Genomic DNA, 13,865 nt, shown 5'->3' on the forward strand with positions numbered 1-13,865 from the left:
GCATCATGGTGCTAATGGGGCAGGTTCATGCTGTGGAACGCCGATTCTGGGCTTGGGAAACAAGCACAGACTGGTGGGACTGCATAGTGTTGCAGGTCTGGGACGATTCCCAGTGGCTGCGAAACTTTCGCATGCGTAAGGGCACTTTCATGGAACTTTGTGACTTGCTTTCCCCTGCCCTGAGGCGCATGAATACCAAGATGAGAGCAGCCCTCACAGTTGAGAAGCGAGTGGCGATAGCCCTGTGGAAGCTTGCACTCCAGACAGCTACCGGTCAGTTGGGAATCAATTTGGAGTGGGCAAATCTATTGTTGGGGCTGCTGTGATGCAAGTAGCCCACGCAATCAAAGATCTGCTGATATCAAGGGTAGTGACCCTGGGAAATGTGCAGGTCATAGTGGATGGCTTTGCTGCAATGGGATTCCCTAACTGTGGTGGGGCCATAGACTGAACCCATATCCCTATCTTGGCACCGGAGCACCAAGCCGCCGAGTACATAAACCGCAAGGGGTACTTTTCGATAGTGCTGCAAGCTCTGGTGGATCACAAGGGACAGTTCACCAACATCAACGTGGGATGGCCGGGAAAGGTACATGACGCTTGCATCTTCAGGAACTCTGGTCTGTTTCAAAAGCTGCAGGAAGGGACTTTATTCCCAGACCAGAAAATAACTGTTGGGGATGTTGAAATGCCTATAGTTATCCTTGCGGACCCAGCCTACCCCTTAATGCCATGGCTCATGAAGCCATACACAGGCAGCCTGGACAGTAGTCAGGAGCTGTTCAACTACAGGCTGAGCAAGTGCAGAATGGTGGCAGAATGTGCATTTGGATGTTTAAAGGAGCGCTGGCGCAGTTTACTGACTCGCTTAGACCTCAGCGAAACCAATATTCCCACCGTTATTACTGCTTGCTGTGTGCTCCACAATATCTGTGAGAGTAAGGGGGAGACGTTTATGGCGGGGTGGGAGGTTGAGGCAAATCGCCTGGCTGCTGGTTACGTGCAGCCAGACACCAGAGTGGTTAGAAGAGCACAGGAGGGCGCGGTATGCATCAGAGAAGCTTTGAAAACCAGTTTCATGACTGGCCAGGCTACGGTGTGAAAGTTCTCTTTGTGTCTCCTTGATGAAACCCCCCCGCCCCTTGGTTCACTCTACTTCCCTGTAAGCTAACCACCCGCCCCTCCTCCCTTCAATCACCGCTTGCAGAGGCAATAAAGTCATTGTTGCTTCACATTCATGCATTCTTTATTCATTCATCACACAAATAGGGGGATGACTACCGAGGTAGCCCAGGAGGGGTGGTGGAGGAGGGAAGGAAAATGCCACACAGCACTTTAAGCACAGCACTTTAAAAGTTTACAACTTTAAAATTTATTGAATGACAGCCTTCTTTTTTTTGGGCAATCCTCTGTGGTGGAGTGGCTGGTTGGCCGGAGGCCCCCCACCGCGTTTTTGGGCATCTGGATGTGGAGGCTATGCAACTTGGGGAGGAGGGCGGTTGGTTACAGAGGGGCAGCAGTGGCAGTCTGTGCTCCCACTGCCTTTGCTGCAGCTCAACCATACACTGGAGCATACTGGTTTGGTCCTCCAGCAGCCTCAGCATTGAATCCTGCTTCCTCTCATCACGCTGCCGCCACATTTGAGCTTCAGCCCTGTCTTCAGCCCGCCACTTACTCTCTTCAGCCCGCCACTTACTCTCTTCAGCCCGCCACCTCTCCTCCCGGTCATTTTGTGCTTTCCTGCACTCTGACATTATTTGCCTCCACGCATTCGTCTGTGCTCTGTCAGTGTGGGAGGACAGCATGAGCTCAGAGAACATTTCATCGCGAGTGCATTTTTTTTTCTTTCTAAGCTTCACTAGCCTCTGGGAAGGAGAAGATCCTGTGATCATTGAAACACATGCAGCTGGTGGAGAAAAAAAAGGGACAGCGGTATTTAAAAAGACACATTTTATAAAACAGTGGCTACACTCTTTCAGGGTAAACCTTGCTGTTAACATTACATACATAGCACATGTGCTTTCGTTACAAGGTCGCATTTTGCCTCCTCCCACCGCGTGACTACCCCCTCAACCTTCCCCCCTCCCTGTGGCTAACAGCGGGGAACATTTCTGTTTAGCCACAGGCAAACAGCCCAGCAGGAATGGGCTCCTCTGAGTGTCCCCTGAAGAAAAGCACTCTATTTCAACCAGGTGACCATGAATTATGTCTCACTCTCCTGAGGATAACACAGAGAGATAAAAAACGGATGTTGTTTGAATGCCAGCAAACATACACTGCAATGCTTTGTTCTACAATGATTCCCGAGTACGTGTTACTGGCCTGGAGCGGTAAAGTGTCCTACCATGAAGGATGCAATAAGGCTGCCCTCCCCAGAAACCTTTTGCAAAGGCTTTAGGAGTACATCCAGGAGAACCGCGAATGCCAGGGCAAAGCAATCCTTTCACATGCTTGCTTTTAAACCATGTATAGTATTTTAAAAGGTACACTCACCAGAGGTCCCTTCTCCGCCTGCTGGGTCCAGGAGGCAGCCTTGGGTGGGTTCGGGGGGTACTGGCTCCAGGTCTAGGGTGAGAAACAGTTCCTGGCTGTCGGGAAAACCGGTTTCTCTGCTTGCTTGCTGTGAGCTATCTACAACCTCATCATCATCATCATCTTCTTCATCCCCAAAACCTGCTTCCATATTGCCTCCATCTCCATTGAAGGAGTCAAACAACACGGCTGGGGTAGTGGTGGCTGAACCCCCTAAAATGGCATGCAGCTCATCATAGAAGCGGCATGTTTGGGGCTCTGACCCAGAGCGGCTGTTCGCCTCTCTGGTTTTCTGGTAGGCTTGCCTCAGCTCCTTCAGTTTCACGCGGCACTGCTTCGGGTCCCTGTTATGGCCTCTGTCCTTCATGCCCTGGGAGCTTTTGACAAAGGTTTTGGCATTTCGAAAACTGGAACGGAGTTCTGATAGCACAGATTCTTCTCCCCAAACAGCGATCAGATCCCGTACCTCCCATTCGGTCCATGCTGGAGCTCTTTTGCGATTCTGGGACTCCATCATGGTCACCTGTGCTGATGAGCTCTGCATGGTCACCTGCAGCTTGCCACGCTGGCCAAACAGGAAATGAGATTCAAAAGTTCCCAGTTCTTTTCCTGTCTACCTGGCCAGTGCATCTGAGTTGAGAGTGCTGTCCAGAGCGGTCACAATGGAGCACTCTGGGATAGCTCCCGGAGGCCAATACCATCGAATTGTGTCCACAGTACCCCAAATTCGAGCCGGCAAGGCCGATTTAAGCGCTAATCCACTTGTCAGGGGTGGAGTAAGGAAATCGATTTTAAGAGCCCTTTAAGTCAAAATAAAGGGCTTCATCGTGTGGACGGGTGCAGGTTTACATCGATTTAATGCTGCTAAATTCAACCTAAAGTCCTAGTGTAGACCAGGGCTATGGTTAGAAATGCCATGTGTGAATAAAAAGAGTACAGCAATAGGATTATATTACTGACCACCTCACCAGGAAATGCTGAGGGAGGTTAGAGAGGCTACAAAAGTAGAAAGTCCAATAATCAGAAGTGATTTCCACTATCCTCATATCGACCGGGTAAATGTCACTTCAGGGTGTGATGGCGAGATAACATTTCTAGACACCATAAATGACTGCCTCTTGGAGCAGCTAGTCCTGCAATCCACAAGGGGAGAGGCAATTCTTGATTTAGTCCTAAATGGAGTACAGGATCTGATCCAAGAGGTAACCATAGCCGAACTGCTCCATAACAGAGTCCATAATGTAATTAAATTCAAAATCCTTCTGGGGGGATTAATACCAAAAAACCCCACCACAGTAACATTTAACTTTAAAAAGGGGAACTACTCAAAAATGAGGCTGTTTGTTAGGTGGAAATTAACAGGAGCTGTCACAAGAGTTAAATGCCCACAAGCAGCCTAGGAGCCATTTAAAAACTCCATAATAGAGTCTGAGACTAAATGTATACTCCAAATCAGAAAAGACAGGAGGAAGACCAAAAAAATGCCCCCATGGGTAAACAGTAGAGTAATGGAGGCCATGAGAGGCAAAAAACCCTCATCCTTTAAAATCTGGAAGTCAAAACCTAGTGAGGATAATAGGAAGGAGCACAAATTTTGGCAGATTAAGTGTAAAAATATAATAAGGCCAGCCAAGAAAGAATTTGAGAAGCAACTTGCTAGAGATGCAAAAACTAACAGTAAGAATTTTTTTAAGCACATCAGAAGCAGGAAGCCTGCCACGCAATGACAAAGGTGCTAAAGGAGCACTCAAGGAAGACAAGGTCATTGCAGAGAAGCTAAATGAATTCTATGCATCAGTCTTCACCTCAGAGGATGTGGGAGATGCCCACATCACAGCTATTCTTTTTGGATGACAATTCCGAAATACTGCTTCACACTGATGTGTCAATAGAAGATGTTTTAGAACAAACTGATATATCAAACAGTAATAAGTCACCAGGACCAGATGGTATTCACCCAAGAGTTCTGAAGGAACTCAAATAGGAAATTGCAGAAGGAAAGGTTACTCACCCTTGTGCAGTAAATGTATTTCTTCAAGATGTATGTCCCTGTGAGTGATCCACTTCAAGTGTGCATATGCCCCAAGTGCCCTCAATCAGAGATTTTCATTAGCAACATCCATTCGGCTCACACATGCACTCCAAACATCCTCATGCCCCGTGCTGAAGCTCTATAGGGCTGGTGGGTGAACTGCCTCGGTTTCTTTACTACTGCGAAGTCCCACCAAGAAACTCTGAAGCAGAGGTGAAGGAGGGCGGGTAGTGGAGCAGCCATAGGGACACACATCTTGAAGAACTACAATTACTGCAAAGGGTGAGTAACCTCTCTTTCTTCTTCTTCAAGTAGTGTTGCTTTGGGTGCTCCACTTCAGTGACTATCCCTGGGAGGAGGGAGCTTCAGAACAGAGACCAGTAGAGAAGTCAGAACTGCACTGCCCACTGCCATGTCAGATCTACAGGCATGGACCAAGGCATAGTGTTTGGAGAAGGTATGTACTGAAGACCCATAGCAGTCATGCAGATTTCAGATACTGGAAAGTCCTTCAGTAAGGTCACAGATGTTGACTGCAACCTAGTAGAGTGGGGCTTGGTCTACACTACAAAGTTAGGTCGACACATACTGTGTTAGGTTGAGTTAATAATGTATATGTCTACACTACTGAGTCCCTTCCGCCAATCTAAAGGGCTTGTAAAGTCGACTTCTGTATTCCACCTCCGCGAGAGGCGTAGTGGTTCAGTTGACATCCATACATCAACATGGGGATAGTGTAGACACTGCGCTGTGTAATTTGAATGAATTGGTCTTCAGGAGGTGTCCCCCAGTGCTCTGCTGTGACCGCTCTGGAGAGCACTTTCAACTCCACTGCACTTCAGCCAGGTACACAGGAAACAGCCGCCCCCCTGTTAAAGCTGCGGGAACATTTGAATTTTCATTTCCTGTTTTATCGGCATGGAGAGCTCGTCAGCACAGCTGACAATGGATGCTCAAGGCCGCAAACATGCTCCAGCATGGAGCACACAGGAGGTAGTGGATCTTATTTCTGTTTGGGGAGAAGAGTCTGTGCAGGCAGAACTCTGAACCAGCAGAAGAAACACTAACATCTTTGCCAAGATTGCATGGGGTATGGGGGAGAAGGGCTACACCGGGGGCACAGCAGTGCCACGTGAAAAAAGAGTTTTGACAAGCTTACCAGAAGACAAGGGAGGTGAACAGTCGCTCTGGTTCTGAGCCACAGACATGCCGCTTCTATGAGGAGCTGCATGCAATTCTAGGCGGCAACCCCACCACTACCCCAAAATGCTTCGTGGATACCTCCCAGGAGCCCCAGGAGACCTCGGGCAACAACTAGAAGGACATTGTTGACGATGAACAGGAGGAGGAGGAGAATGCATGGCAGGCAAATGGAGGATCCATTTTCCCCGACAGCCAAGAACTTTTAAAAACTCTGGAGCCCATCCCCTCACAGGACCAATTTTCGGCTGAGTGTGATGCCGGGGAAGGCACCTCTGGTGAGTACACATTTTCAATCAGACTGTAGGGGTTACATACTATTATTTTTAATGTTGAATTTGAATTAAAAAATTTTGATAGAAGTTATCGACAGCCACTCCAGGTACACAGAGGGTACTCTCTGGAAAAGACTGTTTGTGTGCCTGGGGATGGCCCAGGAATCCTCCCTTGAGATCTCTAGGAAGCTTTCGTTGAGGTACTCTGCAATCCTTTGCAGAAGGTTTCTGGGAAGAGCTGCCTTATTTCTTCCACCACGAAAGGACACTTTTCCATGCCACTCCAGTATTAACTCTGCTGGCATCACTGTGGCACACAGCATTGCAGCATAAGGACCAGGTCTGTACCCAGACGCTTGCAGCATCTGCTCCCTTTCTGCCTCTGTCACCCTCAGGAGAGCGGTATCGCATATGGTCACCTAGGGGAAATGGGAAGGTTTTAAATGCTAGCCCTTAAACTGCAAGCAATTTGATAAGTAATCTGCCCCTGTTAGGTGAATTCTGGTCAAACAACCACACTTTCCTGAGCGTGCCCTGGTTGTGCTTGGAAGGCATCACTGCGTATTGCAGGGGTAGGAGGCACGACGCTGTTCATCTCCCTGTTCATCTCCCTTCCACCCCAACCCGGTGCCACTTTTGTAACAATCAAACTATTTGTGGGTCTTTACGCTGGTGCCTGTCTTCAAGCACCATCCAGGTTGCTATGGGAAAGGGGGTTGTGCTGAGGTTGCAACCAGTGATCCTAAGGATGTCTTAACAAAAGCTACAGCACAAAACCTCTTGCCCAGGCCTCGTGGCCTGATTCACCAGGGCTGTAGCAGCAAACCGACTCTTGCAGTAGCCAGCAGTTCTGCTTAAGTTGTGGCTTGCAGGGAAGTGCACTGAGGGTTTTTTCTTTTATAAAAAGATTTAACCTTGCACCAGAAACAATGTATGCACTGTCAATATTACCCTTGTGCTTTGTATTCTTTGCAGCTGAAACCTTGTCCGTAGGCACATCCTCCATGCTGAAACAGAGAGTTTCCCAGATTAGAAGGTGGAAAAGAAGACTTGGGAGGACATGTTCAATGAGTTAATGCGTGCCTCCGAGAGTGACAAGATGGAGCTCAGTGCATGGAGGACTGTGCTGTCAGAGAGCCTACACAATGACTGCGAGGACAGAATAGCATGCAGGGAACACATGCGTGACACACAGGACAAGATGGTACAGATTATGAGGGAGCAAACCGGTTGAGGTTCAAGAAAGGGAGCTGGACACTACAGTTCCTCTGCAGCCTGTGCTGAACCTGCTGCCATTGTTGCCAAGTTCCACATCCTCCTCTCTCAGACGTCCTAGGATATGGGGGCGGAAAGTCTAGTATCCCTTGCACTCAACTCCAGGGGAGGGTGCAAGGACGAGAAGGTGCCCATTCCCACACTTCTGATTGTTACTGCAGTGCAATTGTAAGCAAGCTGTCCTTGTTCCTCCTCCCCCCCCACCCAGTGTTATCAGCCCTTCTGCCCCAGGTTGTCTTACTTTTCTTTGCTGTTTCTCAAAGTTTGTGAGCATAATAAAAATCAATGGATTGAGGAGAAAAGGCTCTTTATTAATTTAGCACACTGTGGTTAGCGGGGGTGTAATTTACAGGGGAGTACATGCAATGAAGGGGACAGCTAGGTAAGGAACAACACACGTAAGTGTCACATTACTGTGGGTCATTGATTAAACTAGTTTTCAAAGCCTCACGGAGACGCAGTGCACCTCGATGTGATCTTCTTATTGCCCTGGTGTCTGGCTGCTCAAAACTGGCTGCCAGGTGATCTGCCTTCACCCCCCACACTGCCAGAAACTTTTCTCCCTTTGTTTCATGGATATTATGGAGCACACAGCACGCAGCAACAATAATAGGGATATTGCTTTCACTGAGGTCTAACCTAGTAAGCAAACTACGCCAGTGGGCTTTTAAACATCCAAAGGCACATTCTACCACCATTCTGCCTTGTTCAACCTATGGTTGAACCACTCCTTACTGCTGTCCAGGCTGCCTCTGTACAGCTTCATGAGCCATGGGAGCAAGGGGTAGGCTGGATCTCTCAGGATCACAATTGGCATTTCATCATCACCCAGGGTTATTTTGCAGTCTGGAAAGAAATTTCCTTCTTGCAGCTTTCTGAACAAACAAGAGTTTCTAAAGATGCGTGCATCATGCACCTTTCCTGACCATCCTATGCTGATGTTGGTGAAATGGCTCCTGTGATTCACCAGCACTTGCAACACCATTAAGAAGTACCCCTTTCAATTTATGTACTCTTTGGCAAGGTGGTCTGCTGCCGAATTAGGGATATGCATTCTGTCTATCACCCCACTGCAGTTAGGGAACCCCATCATGGCAAAAGCATCCACTATGTCCTGTACATTTCACAGAGTCACTACCCTTCTGAGCAGAAGTCTATTGATTGCCCTGGCAACTTGGATCACAGCAGACCCCATGAAAGATTTACTGACTCTAAATTGATTCCACACTGACCAGTAGCAGTCTGGTGTTGCAAGCTTCCACAGAGCTATCACCACTCATTTCTCAACTGTCAGAGCAACTCTCTTTTTAGTATCGCTGCGCTTCAGGGCTGGGGAAAGCTCTTCACACAGTTCCATGAAAATGCCCTTGCACATTTGAAAGTTCTGCAGTGACTGCTCATCATCCCATAGCTGCATAACTGTGCATCCCACCAGTCAGTGCTTGTTTCCCGGGTCCAGAAGAGGCACTCCACCATGTCAAGGTGATACACAACTGTTGTCCGCATCTGTGAATTGCTCTGCTGCATGGCTTCCAGCAGGACTGCTTGCATGGCACCACATTTTCCATATGGCAGCTCCTGCTTCAACTGAGCAAATAAGCAGGATAAGGCATGAGGTGTTTGTAATGCTCACAACTACTGTGTACAGCTGAGCAGGGTCCATGCTTGCTGTGCTATGGCATGTGTACAGGTAACCCAGGCTTAGGGAAAAGGGCACAAAAAATGCTTGGTTTGTTTGCTGTTGATTTCAGGGATGGAGGGAAGGAGGAAGGCTAATGCCATGTTCCCATAACCACCCGTGCAAATGTTTTGGTCCCATGGGGCATTGCAAGCCCAACCCAACATTCCACTCACCTCCATGCACTGTGGGATAGCTACCCAGAGTGCCTCGCTCCGTGAGTCGATGCAAGCCTTGCTAGTGAGGATGAGCTCTGCTGACACAATGTGCATAGTGGGGACATGCAGAATTGACTTGCTTAAATCGGAGGCTCAAAGTCAACTTAAATAAAATCGACTTAATTTTGTATTGTAGACATACCCTGGGCCAGAACCCTAGCAGGATATTGGGGGCATTGGCAACCTCATAGTAAGCAATAATACATTCCAAAATTCACCTTGATTGTCTCCAGGTGGAAGTGGTGGAACTCTTTGATCTGTCTGCAATGGATACAAATAGTCTAGGAGACTTCTGAAATAATTTGGTCCTATCAAGTTAGAAAGTCAATGCTCTTCTGACATCTAAGGTAGGGAAAGAAGCTTCCTGACCCAAGTTATGTGGTTTTGGAGAAAAAGGGCAGTAAACACATGGTCTGAGTCAGATGAAACTCAGATGATACCTTAGGAAGGAATTTGGGATGTGGATGTAGAAACTTTATCCTTGAAAAATACTGCAAAGGGAGGACCCACCATCAAGGTCCTGATTTTCCCCAACTCTTTAAGCTGATGTAATGGCTAAAAAAATGTCTTCATGGATAAATATAATAATGAGCAGATCACTAAGGTTCAAAAGGAGGCCCTCTGAGAGCTCTGAGAACTAGTTTAAGATTCCAGACTGAAGTGGGGGCTTTTACTTGAAGGAAGAGGTTCCCCAGTCCTTTAATTAACTTCACACTTGTGCGGTGAAGGAATACTGAGAATCCTTCCACTGGAGAATGGAAGGCTGATGAACTTGATAAGCCTGTTTTCTGTTGTTGTATCAGGTAATCCAGCATAAGTGTCAGCAAGGCAGAATCAGGTGCAATTTGCCAGTATTCACACCAACAGCCAAATCTTTTCCACTTCTGAAGGTAGAACATGGGTAGACTCCTTCGTGCTATAGCTCTACTAAACAGGTGTACTGTAATCAATGAGCCATGCTTTGAGGCAGAGAATCTTTAGTCTGGGATGAAGCACTCAGCCCGCATCTTGAGAGAGAAGATGAGGGAAGGATGGAAGATTGATCGCTGGACAAAGACAATCAAAACAAATAAGATACCATGCTTGTCTTAGCCACATAGGGACTATAAGGATAACCTTGTCCTTGTCCTGCCTGATCTTGTTCATCACTTCTAGAATTAAAGGTTTGGAGGGGAAATACATAATACAGCTCCTTCATCTAAGGAAGGAGAAAGCATCTCCCAAGGATTGAAGGCCTATGCATTCCCTTGAACAGATGAGGCAACACTTTTTGTTTGTGGCTGAGGCAAAAAGATCCACCTCTGGACGTTCCCACATTCAAAATATGTCTTCTAGGATCTATGGGTCCAGTGCCATTTGTAGTCTTGGGCAAAGCATCTGCTGAGACCATCAGCTGTGGTGTTTTGTACTCCAGGAAGTTACAGTGTCAAAATGTGAATACGATGGGTTGTGCACCAATTCCATAACTTTTATTGCTTCAGCATACAGAGAGAGGGATCTCGCTCCACCCTGCCAGTTGATATGAAACATGCAGGCCACATTGTCCATCAAGTTCTTGATAGACTTCCCTCTGATGAGAGGTAGAAAGTAGAGACAGGCATTTCTGACTACCTTAGTTCCAGCAAGTTGATGTAAAGACTGTTCTCCTGAAGTGACCATCTGTGCTGGACTACATGAAGACCGAAATGCACCCCTTCTCCCATCCAAGCAGCAATACATCTGTCCCAATGTTATGGTAATCCTTTCATCAGTCTAGGGAATCTTTCACCTGACACAAAACAGAAACTTATTTGTCAAAGCTGTGTCCATTTTGTGAATAGACTGTTCTGAGCTATGCTTGAAAGCAGCAAAGGCATAATCTTGCATGATTATGATTATGATGAAAGTGCAAGCTGCCATGTGACCCAGGTGCTGCAAACAGAACCTCACTGAGGTTTGAGAGCTTGCTTGAATAGTCTTGATGAAGTTTAATAAGGTTACGAATCTCTCCATAACAAGATAGGCCCTTGTAGTTAGTGAATCCAAAGACACCTCTATGAAGTAAATTTTCTGCATGTGGGTCAATGCAGACTTGTTGAAACTGAGCAGGAGGCCTAACTGCAGACAGTAATAGGGCCCTCTAGATGGCTGACAGCACTTCCTTATAAGACTGACCCTTGAACAGCCAGTTGTTGAGGTATGTAAACATGACAATTGCCTCTCAGTGAAGGGGAGCAGCCACCACTGCCAGAACTTTTGAGAACACTCTTGGAGTTGGGGAGGGTATCACAATATGGAAATAGGCATCTTGGAGGTTGAGGGCTAAAAAATAATCCCCTTGGTCCAATGAAGGAATTATCACTGCCTGAGTCACTATCCTGAAATTTTGGGGCTTCACAAATTTGTTTAGGAGCTTTAGATCTAAAATCGGTCTCCACCCTCTGTTTTTCTTGGGTTGAGAAAGTACCTCAAGAACCCCTTTCCCGCCTTGTAGAGCTGGGACAAGCTCTAGCACTCCTAATCCAGTTTGTCTCCTGTCTTAGTAGGAGCTCATGAGAGGGGTCCCTGAAGAGGGGGAAGAAGGGTGGGAAGGAGGGGGGATGTGAAGTAGATGATATAGCCCAGTGTAACAATCTCCAAAATTCATTTGCCTGTGGTAACGTGCTCTCATGCATGCCATAAATCAGAGAGCTAGCTTCCAAATGGCGGGAGAAGGCAAACAGTTGTAGCTGGCAGGCTAAAAAGCATGGGAGGCTTCAAACTCTTAACCAGTCTGTCAAAACTGATGCTTGGAAGATGAAACTGTGTACCTGAACCAGATAGTTTTGTGTTTCCCTTCCTCTGGAACCTGTGCTTCTTTCTGGGGTTCGGTAGGTCTCTGGAACATGGAGAAATATATCACGTGGGAATCTCTGGGCAGTGGGAGATCTATTAAACCTTCTCTTGCTTGCAAGAATATAGATTCCCAGGAATCACAGAGTGGATCTGTAGTTTTTCAGAGTATGAAGGGACTCACCCATGTTCTCTGCAAACAACTTAGGCCTGTTGAAGGGAAGGTCCTCCACGGTACTCTGGAGCTTCTTTAGGAAGAAGCCACAATGACCTGTACATGACTACTGCTGTAGAGATGGAACAGGCTGTTGTGTCTCCAGCATCCAAGGATGCTTGGAGGGATGTCCAGGCTAATAATTGTCCTCCAGCAACAATAGTTTGGAATTGCTCTCTTTGTTCTGGAAGAAGGTGCTCAAAAAACTCATTAAACTATATAGTTCATGTGATTGTATTTGGACATAAAGGCCTGATAATTAGTGTCCCAAAATTGTACGGTCACTGATGAATAGGACTTCCGTCCAAAAAGATGGAGATTCTTCTATTCCTTGTTTTATACGGCTGCCTTGGCATTCTGTAGTTTTCTCTGCTCATTTATTGCCTCTACCACCAGGGAATAGGAGACAAATGGGAGAACAAAAATTCAGAGCCTTGATGGGAACATAGTCTTTCCTATCAGACCTCTTGCAAGTTAGTGGCACTTTAGCTGGGGTCTGCCGAACCATCCTCATGAGATCCAAGATCACCTCATTAATTAGAATGGTGACTCTGGTTGGTGTTGCTGATTGGAGGATATTTAATAACTTGTGTTGCAATTCCTTGACCTCTTCAAGCAGTATCTGAAGGGAGTCTGCCATGCTATTTGAAGAAGAAATATTAACTGAAGTATGTAACCTCTCGCTGAAACAAATCTCTGTGCCAGAGGACTGGAGAGTAGCTAACGTAACACCGATTTTTAAAAATGTCTCTAGAGGCGATCCTGGCAATTAATGGCTGGTGAACCTAACTTCAGTACCGGACAAATTGGTAGAAACTGTAGTAAGGAACAGATCTATCAGACACCTAGATGAACATGATTTGTTGGGGAAGAGTCATCTTGGCTTTTGTAAAGGGAACTCATGTCTTTGAGAGTGTCAACAAGCATGTGGACAAGGGTGATCAAGTGGATATAATGTACTTGGACTTTCATAAAGCCTTTGGCAAGGTCCCTCACCAAAGGCTCTTAAGCAAAGGAAGTAGTCATGAGATAAGAGGGAAAGTCCATTCATGAATCAGTAGCTGGTAACAGATAGGAATCAAAAGATAGGAACTAATTATCAGTTTTCACAATGGAGAGAGGTAAACAGCAAGATCCCCTAAGGATCTACACTGGGACCTGTGCTGTTCAACATATTCATTAATGATCTGGAAAAAAGAATGAATAGTGAAGTGGCAAAGTTTGCAGATGATACAAAATTATTCAAGATAGTTAAGTCCAAAGCTGACTGTGAAGAGTTCCAAAGGATCTCACTAAACTGGATGACTGGGCAACAAAATGGCAGATGAAATTCAACACTGGTAAGTGCAAAGTAATGCACACTGAAAAAAATAATCCCAACTACACGTGTACAATGATGAGTTCTAAATGAGCTGTTACCACTCAAACCATTAGGAAAGAGAAAGTAAGACAGAAAATATCATAATGCCAGTATATAAATCTATGGTGCATCCACACCTGGAATAGTGTCCAGTTCTCCCCATCTCAAAAAGAATACAGTGGAACTGGAAAAGGTTCAGAGAAAGGCAACAAAGAGTATCAAGAGTATGGAACGGCTTCCATACGAGGAGAAATTAAAAAGATTAGGGCT

General features: G+C 46.4%; 1 long non-coding RNA gene across 4 annotated transcripts in view; it reads right to left on the reverse strand.

Moving 5' to 3' along the window:
- Nucleotides 1-1,228: 1,228 nt before the first annotated feature.
- LOC144930115 (uncharacterized) overlaps nt 1,229-13,865 on the reverse strand; it is a 39,480-nt gene continuing 26,843 nt past the window's right edge. For 3 of the 4 annotated variants that reach the window (XR_013635204.1, XR_013635206.1, XR_013635203.1), the window contains 2 exons: nt 6,991-7,046; nt 1,229-1,906 (listed from right to left, as the gene is read on the reverse strand). This is a non-coding gene — a long non-coding RNA (uncharacterized LOC144930115). Of the gene's footprint in view, nt 1,907-6,164; nt 6,459-6,990; nt 7,047-13,865 lie in introns of those variants that run through there. The other variant, XR_013635205.1, reaches the window with a different exon arrangement.

This window comes from Lepidochelys kempii, chromosome 1 (genome assembly GCF_965140285.1).
Source record: "Lepidochelys kempii isolate rLepKem1 chromosome 1, rLepKem1.hap1, whole genome shotgun sequence".
Lineage (NCBI taxonomy): Eukaryota > Metazoa > Chordata > Testudines > Cheloniidae > Lepidochelys > Lepidochelys kempii.